Here is a 10,896-nt window from a genome sequence, read left to right on the forward strand (position 1 = left end):
ATTTTGTACCCTGCAACTTGGCTGAATTCTTGGATCAGTTCTAGTAGGCTTCTGGTGGAGTCTGTCGGGTTTTCGATGTAGAGTATCATGTCATCTGCGAAGAGTGAAAGTTTGACTTCCTCTTTGCCAATTCTGATGCCTTTGATTTCCTTTTGTTGTCTGATGGCTGATGCTAGGACTTCCAGCACTATGTTAAACAACAGTGGTGAGAGTGGGCATCCCTGTCGTGTTCCTGATCTCAGGGGGAAAGCTCTCAGTTTTTCCCCATTGAGGATGATGTTCGCTGAAGGCTTCCCATAGATGGCTTTGATGATGTTTAAGTAGGTTCCTTCTATCCCAACTTTCTCTAGAGTCTTTATTAAGAAGGGATGCTGTATTTTGTCAAATGCTTTTTCTGCATCTATTGACAGGATCATATGGTTTTTATCTTTTCTTTTATTGATATGATGTATCCCATTGATTGATTTGCGAATGTTGAACCAGCCCTGTAGCCCAGGAATGAATCCCACTTGATCCTGGTGGATGATTCTTTTTATGTGCTGTTGGATTCATTTTGCAAGTATCTTGTTGAGGATTTTTGCATCTGTATTCATTAAGGATATTGGCCTGTAGTTCTCCTTTTTTGCTGGGCCTCTTTCTGGTTTGGGAATAAAAGTGATGCTGGCTTCATAAAATGATTCTGGAAGTTTTCCTTCAATTTCAATTTTTTGGAATCGTTTGAGAAGAATGTGTATTAATTCTCTGTTAAATGTCTGGTAGAATTCCCCAGTGTAGTCATCTGGCCCAGGGCTCTCATTTGTTGGGAGATTTTTGATAACTGATTCGATTTCCTCACTTGTTATGGGTCTGTTCAGGTTTTCTATATCTTCCAGTGTGACTTTTGGTAATGAGTGTGTGTTTAGGAATTTGTCCATTTCTTCTAAGTTGTCCAGTTTGTTGGCATATAGTTTTTCATAGTATTCTCTGATAATTGCTTGTATTTCTGAGTGGTTGGTTGTAATCGGTTAGTTTTCATTCCTGATTTTGTCTATTTGAGTGCTCTCTCTTTTCTTTGTGAGAAGCCTGCTTAGAGGTTTGTCAATTTTGTTTAATTTTTCAAAAAACCAACTCTTGGTTTCATTAACCTGTTCAACTGTTTCCTTGGCTTCTATATTGTTTATTTCTGTCCTGATATTTATTATTTCTCTTCTTCTACTGGGTTTGGGGTGCTCTTGTTGCTCTCCTAGTTGCTTTGGGTGGAGTGTTAGATTTTGCAGTTGCGCTTTTCTAATTTTCTTGAAATAAGCATGGAGTGCAATATACTTTCCTCTTAGGACTGCTTTCTCCGCATCCCTTAGGGTTTGGATTGTTGTATTCTCATTTTCTTTTGTTTCCATATATTTTTTAATTTCTTTTCTAATTGCCTGATTGGCCCATTTGGTCTTTAGTGGGATGTTCTTTAGCCTCTATGTTTTTCGGGGTTTTCCTGATTTCTTCCTGTTATTGATTTCGAATTTGATAGCATTGTGATCTGAAAGTGTGCATGGTATGACCTCAATTCTTTTATATTTATTGAGAGCTGCTTTATGTTCCAGTGTGTGATCTATCTTGGAGAATGTGCCATGCACACTTGAGAAGAAAGTGAATTCCATAGGCTCAGGATGTAGAGTTCTAAATATATCTGTCAAATCCATCTGGTCCAATGTGTCATTTAAGTCCATTGTGTCTTTATTGATTTTCTGTCTAGTTGATCTGTCCCTTGCTGTAAGTGGAGAATTAAAGTCCCCTGCTATTAGCACATTCTTTCAATAAGAATGTTTCTCTTTGTGATTAATTGTTTTATGTATTTAGGTGTTCCCATATTTGGTGCATAGACATTTATAATTGTTAGCTTTCCTGAATGATATACCCTGTAATTTTTATTTAATGCCCTTTTTCATCCCTTGTTACACTCTTTACTTTAAAGTCCAGTTTGTCTGATATAAGTATAGCTACTCCCGCTGTTTTTTTTTTTAATTTTTTTTAAAAATTTATTTCTGAGAGAGACAGCGTGAGCAGGGGAGGGTCAGAGAGAGAGGGAGACACAGAATCCGAAACAGGCTCCAGGCTCTGAGCTGGCAGTCAGCACAGAACCCGACGCGGGGCTCTCGAACCCACGAACCGTGAGATCATGACCTGAGCCGAAGTCAGCGGCTTAACCAACTGAGCCACCCAGGCGCCCCTACTCCCGCTGTTTTTTGACTTCCTGTGACATGATAGATATTTCTCCATCCCTTTACTTTCAATCGGAAGGTGTCTTTCAGTCTAAACTGAGTTTCTTTTAGACAGCAAATAGATGGATTTTGGTTTTTTATCCATTCTGCTACTCAATGTCTTTTGACTGGGGCATTTAGTCCATTTACATTCAGTGTTTCTACTGAAATATATGGGTTTAGAGTCATTGTGTCATTGTGGGATTCATGCTTGTGGTGTGTTTCTAGCATCTTGTGTTCCTTGCAATATTGCTCTCAGAGAGTCCCCTTCAGGATTTCTTGTAGAGCTTGTTTAGTGGTGACTAATTCTTTCAATTTTTGTTTATTTGGGAAGACTTTGATCTCTCCTTCTATTCTGAATGACTGACTTGCTGAATAGAGGATTCTTGGCCTGTCAAGTTTCATTAGATGGGTCTGTCACCACTCTGATAGGTTTCCCTTTGTATGTTAGGACCCTTTTCTCCCTAGCTGCTTTCAAAATTCTCTCCTTGTCCTTATATTTTGCCATTTTCACTATGATATGTCGTGCAGTAGATCGATTCAAATTGTGTCTGAGGGGAATTCTCTGTGTCTCTTGAATTTCAACATCTACTTACCTCCCCAGGTTCAGGAATTTCTTGCTATAATTTGCTTCAGGACTCCTTTAGTATATTTCCCTCTCTCTTCCTCTTCTGGGATTCGTATGATATGGATATTGTTCCAGTTGATTGTATCGCTGAACTCTCAAACTCTTCTTTCATGTTCCTGGATCAGTTTATCTCTTTTTTTCTCAGTTTCTTCTTCATCTATAATTGTGTCTTCTAAATCACTTATTTTCCTTTCTGCCTTTCAATCCGTGCATTAGACCCCTCCAGTTTATTATGTATCTCATTTATCGCATTTTAAAATTCTTCATAACTATTTTTAAGCTCCATGGTGTTGTAGCCATAGTTTCTCTGATGTTCTCCATGCCTTTTTCAAGCCCAGTGATTAATTTTATGATTATTGTTCTAAATTCTTGTTCAGTTATGTTGCTTTTTTCTGTTTTGAGCAGTTCTTTAGCTGTCAATTCTTTCTGGAATTTCTTTGGAGGAGACCTCTCTTGTTTCATCATTTGGTTAGCTTTCTCTCTCTTGTTAGCTTTAAAAGCTTGTTACGCTCTCTGCACCTGTGAGTGCTGCTGCACCAAATAAGGCTCTTTGTCTATCCAGGACATATCTGTTTATAAAGTGCTGCTGCACCAAATAAGGCTCTTTGTCTTTCCAGGACATATCTGTTTATAAAGTATTCTTTGAATGGTATATTTTGGTCTTTCTTGTTGAGACCTTGGTTATTTTTGTTTCCTACTCGTAGTTGTATTTGGGACTCTCTACTATGTGTACTTTGTCTTGTTTCTTGAGGTAGTCCTGGAGAAGAAAACAGACAGACAAACACACAGGGAACAGAGGCACACAAACGCACAGACAAATCCAACAAACATGCAAACCAAAAGGGAAAACGAAAAAGTAAGGCAAAAAGAGGGAGGAGGGAAGGTGAATAATAAAAAATAAAAATACATAAAAAAGAAGAAAAGAAGAAAAGAAAAGGAAAAAAGAAGAAGCCCAATAGACAAAGAACAGTTTAAAGCATATAACCAGATTTCCCAGCTACAACTAAATAGCCGGGTGTATGCAGTGCTGGTTGAAGAGCAAGAAGAAAGAGAGAAATGACACAGCGAGGATGAGGCAAAATTGGAAATGAAATAAGCAGGCAGAAGGAATAAGAAGCTTTTTTCAAAGAGCAAAAAAGTGGAATATGGTTGAAGGGGCGAAAGAAATGACGATGGTCTTATCCAGAGAAACTATATAGTCTGATTATTCCAGAGAGAAAGAGATGAAAAGGTAGGTAGGTGTAGAATTTACATCTAGAGAATGGATTAAATCTGACTGTTTAAGCAAGCCGGTGACCAGAATTGGTCTTGCCCTGGCTCTGGGAAAGAAAAGAAAGAAAGAGAGAAAGAAAGAGAGAAAGGAAGGAAGGAAGGAAGGAAGGAAGGAAGGAAGGAAGGAAGGAAGGAAGGGAGGAAGGGAGGAAGGAAGGAAGAAGTCGGTCAGCTCTCTAGCAGGGATGGGTGTGGTTTGATCCAAAGCATCCCTCAGGACTCCTGTCTTGGCAGTTGTTGAAAGAAAAATGGCGGCGCTCCAGTCTCTTCTTGAACCAAGCGCTGCAACTCCCTTTTTTGGGTGTGTAAACTCCCTGATCCATGAGCACAGCCAAGGTGGACCGTGCTCTATATCTCAGGTCATGCCTCATTTCCAGATCCCTGTCCGCATGTCCCACTGAAATTGCTAGAAACACAAACTCACAGGTAATCCCCTTAGGGCAGTTCCAAGCCTCTTGCCTTTCCCCTGGGGATTGAGCCAGAAGTCACTGCTCCTGTCTCTTCTAGGTCAGGTTGGCAAGTGAGGAGCAGTTTCATCTGGGGTTTGCCTGGGACAAGTGCATCCTGCCTAGAGTCAGCTGGAGAGCAGGAAACTGGGTCCCTCTTTGTCTCGTCGCCCGAAACACAAACTCGCGGGGATATCTCCCAGTTTTAAGCCCTTCACCTCCCCTCTAAGGTTCCAGCCGAGCCAGAAGCATAAAAGGGTGGCCACCCTGCATCCCCTCCAGGTCAAATTGGCGCACAGGGAGTTGTTTTCCCGGGGATAGCCTGGGACAGGTGCGTCCCACCTAGAGTCAGCTGGAGAGCAGGAAACCGGGTCCCTCTGTGTCCCGAGCGGAGGTTTTTCTCTTCCCCAGCGACAGGGACAGTGTCTTGAGCAGTTTCGGCCACTCTCTTTCCCCTCTAAACTCCCTGCAGAGGGGATCACCCCCGTCCCTCTGTGTCTCTGGTCACTGACATATTTTCTCTTCCCCAGTTCGCACTCACGAAAGGTTTTCTCAGCGGACTCTGTCACCTTTTCCTCCCAAACTCCTGGATTCTGTAAGGGTTCCTACGGCTTCAGGCCTTCTCCCTGCGAGATATGGGGGCGAGTGCAATGTACGGAGTTCCCTACTTCTCCGCCATCTTGCCCCCACCCCTCTGCCCAAATTTCTTTGTTGCCAATTTTCCAACATATTTCTTCCAAGTCCTTGACCATCTGCAAAACCATTGGCCATAGCCCACAAATCCATTTATAATTGCACATCTGGTCATTTCTGCATCAAAGTGAATAATGAGGTCCACTGCTTGAGTCATACTTTAAGGATGCCCCATAAAGGGGCTACAGCACACAACTGTCCATGGTAACATGGAACCTGAATATCCTGCAGAACCATCTGTGAAGCAGGATTGAGCCTTCTATTCCTCTGTCGACTGATCGCAGGAACTCCCTGTGAGGCCACAGGTGCAGGCGGGGAGAGAGAAGGCCATGTAGCAGGAGCCAGACCATGGGTATTGGGTCCACTTCGTGAAACTTACTTGTGCCTAAGGGTCTGCTTGGGCTTGATCATGTATATACCGCCTCCATCTGATGAGTGCTGCTGTGCACACCCAGCTTTATAATTTGGTGGGACAGGTAATACCCAGTTTCTAATGGGCTACTCAGTCCACATGATACCTTGGCAGCCCACAGTTAAGTGTTCAGTCTCTACTAAGACCCAGTAGCAGGCTGAGAGTTGTTTCTCAAGATGAGTAGTTATTTGACCAGATTGGCAAGGCTTCACTCCAAAACCCTAAGGGCTGCATTTCACCTGTAGGGGCCCATCAGATGCTCTGAACAGCATTCCTTTCACCACTGCCACTCCAAGCACCATTGGATCTGCTGGATCACATGACCCAAGTGGCAGAACAGCTTGCACAGCATTCTGGACTTGCTCTAGAGCCTTCTCTTGTTCTAGACTCCACTAAAACTAGCAGCTTTGTCGGATCACTCAGTAAACAGGCTGGATTAACACATCCAAATGGGAAATATGCTGCCTACAAAACCAAAGAGGCATCCTAGGCACTGAGACTCTTTTGGTTGTGGAAAGGGCCAGGTACGACAACTTATCCTTCACCTTAGAAGAGTTTCTCAACATGCCCTGCACCACTGGGTCCCTAGGAATTTCACTGAGGTAGAGGGCACTGAATTTTTGTTGCATTTATTTCACATCCTCTGACATGCAAACGTCTTGCCCATATGTCTAGTATCCAATAAGCCTAGTGCTCAATAGTTCCAATCAGCATAATATCACCAGTGTAATTGATCAGTGTGATATCTTGTGGAACAGAAAGGTGGTCAATTATGACACATGGGTGGAGAGCTAATGTAACCCAAATGTAGGACAGTGAAGGTGCACCGCCAGCCTAGCCCACTGAAAACAAATTTGCTGGTGGTCTCTATGAACAGATATGGAGAAAAAAAATAACTGGCATGGTCAGTAGCTGCATACCAGGTAACAGGCGATGCCTTAATTTGCTCAAGCAAGGAAACTACATCTGGTACAGCAGCTGCAATTTGAGTTAATACCTGGTTGAACTTACAATAATCCACATCATTCTCCGAGCTCCATTTGTCTTCAGCACAAACCAAATAGGAGAGCTGAATGGGGCTGTAGTGAGACTGCATCCCTCCAGTCCTTGATGGTGACATTAATCTCTGTAGTGTCTCTGGGGAATGTGGTATTGCTCTACGTTTACTATTTTCCTGGGTGGAGGCAATTCTTGTGGCTTCCACTCAGCCTTTCCCACCACAATAGCCCTCACTCTACAGGTGAGAAACAAACATGAGGATGGATTCAGCCAGCTGTTGAGTATGTGTATTTCTATTATGCACTCCAGAGCTGGGGAAATAACCACAAGACAGGTGTGAGGACCCACTGGACCTACTGTGAGACAGACTTGAGCTAAAACTCCATTGATCACCTGATCCCGATAAGCCCCTACTCTGACTAGGGGACGATGGTGATATTTGGGGTCTCCTGGAGCCAGTGTCTGTTCAGATCCAGTGTCCAGTAGTCCGTAACAGGTGTGATTATTTCCTTTTCCCCAGTGCACAGTTACCTTGGTAAATGGCCGCAGGTCCATTTGGGGGAAGGTAGAGAGAGAGAGATTAACAGTATGTGTTTGATAGTTTACTGGAGTCTGTCCTCCAGGGGACCTGGCATCCCTTCATTCTGAGATTCTAGGTCTGTCAACTGCCTCCTATCTCAGAATTGAGTGAGGAGACTTAACTCTGCTTTGATGAGTGAGCTTAGACTTTGTTCACTTGACCTAGAACTTTTCTGCTTACACAAGTAAGAATTTAGCAGGCTTCCTATCTAATTTCACTTCTAGGGACACTGCAACCAATTAGTCAATGCCATAGGTCTGTACACATCAGGGTACTCTGAGCCCTGGTTTGACTTGGCTGTCCTTTACCACTCTTGCTCAACTATAGACCTCAACAGTTAAAACCTGAAATAGACAAGGCCGATTAACTAAAGCTCTAACAGAAACCCTTTGTGCTTTTTTCTTATCTCACTTTCTTGAGACATTAACAAGGATGTTTTGCAATGACAGGACCAGAAAAGCCCTGACAGCAACAGAGTGCCTAGAAGACCGAATCTGGCATGTGATCACGTGCTTAACACACACCGACCCCCACCAGTGATCATGCACTCTCTGCCTGCTCTCTTGCACACACCCATCTCCCACCTCAACCTCTCCTTTTAAAACTCTAAACTAAAAAAGCCACCATAGTATATCTCCATTTCTCTACCCATCTGGTCCACTAGTGGTCTCAGGATCCCTACACACTCTTAAAACTTTTTGAGAACCCCCAAATAGACTTTACTTGTGGGGGTTATATTTAGCAGTATTTTCCATATTAGAAATTAAAACTGAGAAAAATTTAAAACACAAGAATCATTCATATTCATTCCATCATCCCACTTGTCATCAAACCAATGGCATTATCACAGATAATATAGCTCTGGAAAATCCTGCTGTACAATCCTGAGAGAATGAGTATGTAAAAGGCAAATATAATTTATTATTATGAAAACTGTTTTTGACTTGCAGGCTCCCTGAAAGAGTCTCAGGGATCACCAAGAATTCCCAAAGCACATGTTTAGAAATTGCTGCTCACTGCAAAGTCAAACAGGCCTAGTTTCTGTTCCCCAAACAGATCACACACATATCCCCCCGCCAAGATCATCATTTTTAATGAGGCTGTTTCCTCAGTCTGAGTCTTATCTGCCCCTCTAACTCTAATCTCCTTTGAAAGAGGAACTTACATGTCATCTCCTTTGTGAGATTATTCATTATGGGCTACCAATATTTGTGTGTGTGTGTGTGTGTGTGTGTGTGTGTGTGTGTGTATTTCCTTGCTCAGTCTCTTCAAAGTATTTTATTTATGTCTCTTCTAAGCTAGTTATAGTATTTTCTTGTTCATTATTGATGTTTATGTATTTATTTTATTTCTTCTTCTACACACATATTCTCACCTTTCCAACACTAATTCCCCCTTCTACTATTACCATCTCAATTTTGTTTTGACAAACTGCCCTTCCCCAAGTGTATACAATTTCATGGGATTAGCCATAAAAAACCCCCACCTTTTTCTGTCCAAAGGGTAAAATTATGAGTCAGTCAGATACTCAGCCCTGGAATTTTAATTATGGGCAGACACTGAATTTGTTACTCAACTTGAGAGAAGTGACTTGGAGAGAGATTGTCCTTTGGGTACTCTTCCTAGATTCCTGGAACTGCGTCACTTTCTGCCCCAGCTCTTCCTCTTTTCTTTCAGTTTTGTGGGCTACCCTGTATCTTCAAACAAAATGTTTTTGAGTCCAGCTTAACTATGGTCAGTTGCTGTTGTTTGCGTACAAATAATTCGAGTAAGATGGACTCTGACTCGATACACAAACACACATATGTCACAGACTTTGAGTCTGGAGTCCTCTCTTGTACAGCAGGAGAGAGGATGCAGAATTTAATATGAAGAGGTTAATATCCAAAAATAGACAGGAGCCCTGAACAGGGGTTTTGTCTCTGTATTTATTGAGCTCTCAAGGTTTTTTACATACTTACATATATGGTGAATGTGCAGAAGGAAACAATAAGATAGTGACCCTTAATTTGTGTGTGTAAGAAGCAAAGGTTTTGGGGGTAAGTGGCATTAGAAGTTGAGATTAAAGCACAATGCTATATTGGTGCCAGAGGCTAGATGCATAGTGTTTCTCCGTGTGCAATAGAGCGAGGTAGCTGTTATCTCCAAAGTTTAAGATTGCTGGAGCCTGCTGCCTCAAGGCTAACAAGGTACCCTTTCCACTAGCTAATCTTGGGTAATTTCGCCAGGTAGCAGCTTTCCACTTCTAACTTCTCAGATGCTTTCATCCTGTGGAGGCGGCTTTCCACCTTAAGCCTTGGTAACCCATTGGTGAAAGCATACAGAATTCTTAAACTTACATCACACACACACACACACACACACACACACACACACACACACCACATACTACACATGATAACCACACAAAGAACAAGTCAATATAAACTTCTATTGAAAAAGCAAAAATCCTTAAAATAATTTATTATCATTACAATCTTAATGTTGTCATTTAATGGCACTATTCTCTATGTGTGGGATGACGTTTGAAGATTACTTGGGACCCAAAACTGGAAGAGAAGGCAGAAACTGATGCCTCTACCCATCAGTATAGATGTAACTAGAGAGAACCCAGAATTGATGAAAGTCCCTCACCAGAAGCAGCCCATCATCTTGGGGAAGAAATAAATACTTACCATGTGATGTGGCCAGTGCTTTATGTGCTATGAAAGTCAGAAGCAAGTTGGGAGAGCATCACTAGCAAATATGAAGGCTGTGGAGAAGCTTATAAAGCCGAAAAAGAGAAGCTATGCCTTCAAGACCAGCAGCATTAAGAACAGTGGTAAAAGCACAAAAAACAAAATAAAAAAATAGATTAATTAAATTTCATCAAAATGGAAAAATTTTGTGCTTCAAAGGACCCTATGAAGACAGTGAAAAGAAAACCCGCAGAATAAGGAGAAATATTTGAAAATACTTGACAAAGGACTTTTTTTAATTTATTTTATTTTATTTAATTTATTTATTTTTACAAATAGTTTATTGTCAAATTAGTTTCCACATAACACCCAGTGCTCATCCCCACAAGTGCCCTCCTCCATTACCATCCCCCCTCCCCCCCCACATCCATAAGTTCTCAGTTTTTCTCAGCATTCAAGAGTCTCTCATGGTTTGCCTCTCTCCCTTTCCCCAACATTTCCCCTCTTCNGACGCGGAGCTCCAACCCACGAACCACAGGATCATGACCTAAGCGAAACTCGGACGCTTAACCGATTAAGCCAACCAGGCGCCCCAATTTTTAACTTTTTTAGGAACCTCCACACTGTTTTCCAAATGGGCGGCACCACTTTACATTCCTAACAACAGTGTAGGAGGGTGCCCGTTTCTCCACATCCTTGCCAGCATCTAGAGTTCTCTGATTTGCTCATTTTAGCCACTCTGACTGGTGTGAGGTGGTATCTCAGTGTGGTTTTGATTTGTATTTCCCTGATGAGGAGGGATGCTGAGCATCGTTTCATGTGTCTGTTGGCCATCTGGATGTCCTCTTTGGAGAAGTGTCTGTTCATATCTTCTGCCCATTTCTTTCCTGGATTGTTTGTTTTTCGGGTTGCAGTTTGGTGAGTTCCTTATAGAGTCTGGATATTAACCGTTTATCT

General features: G+C 42.1%; 1 pseudogene; it reads left to right on the forward strand.

Moving 5' to 3' along the window:
* The first annotated feature begins 10,006 nt into the window (after positions 1–10,006).
* LOC144232781 (actin-binding protein WASF1 pseudogene) overlaps positions 10,007–10,896 on the forward strand; it is a 4,455-nt pseudogene continuing 3,565 nt past the window's right edge.

This window comes from Crocuta crocuta, unplaced genomic scaffold, assembly GCF_008692635.1.
Source record: "Crocuta crocuta isolate KB4526 unplaced genomic scaffold, BGI_CrCroc_1.0 scaffold2557, whole genome shotgun sequence".
Lineage (NCBI taxonomy): Eukaryota > Metazoa > Chordata > Mammalia > Carnivora > Hyaenidae > Crocuta > Crocuta crocuta.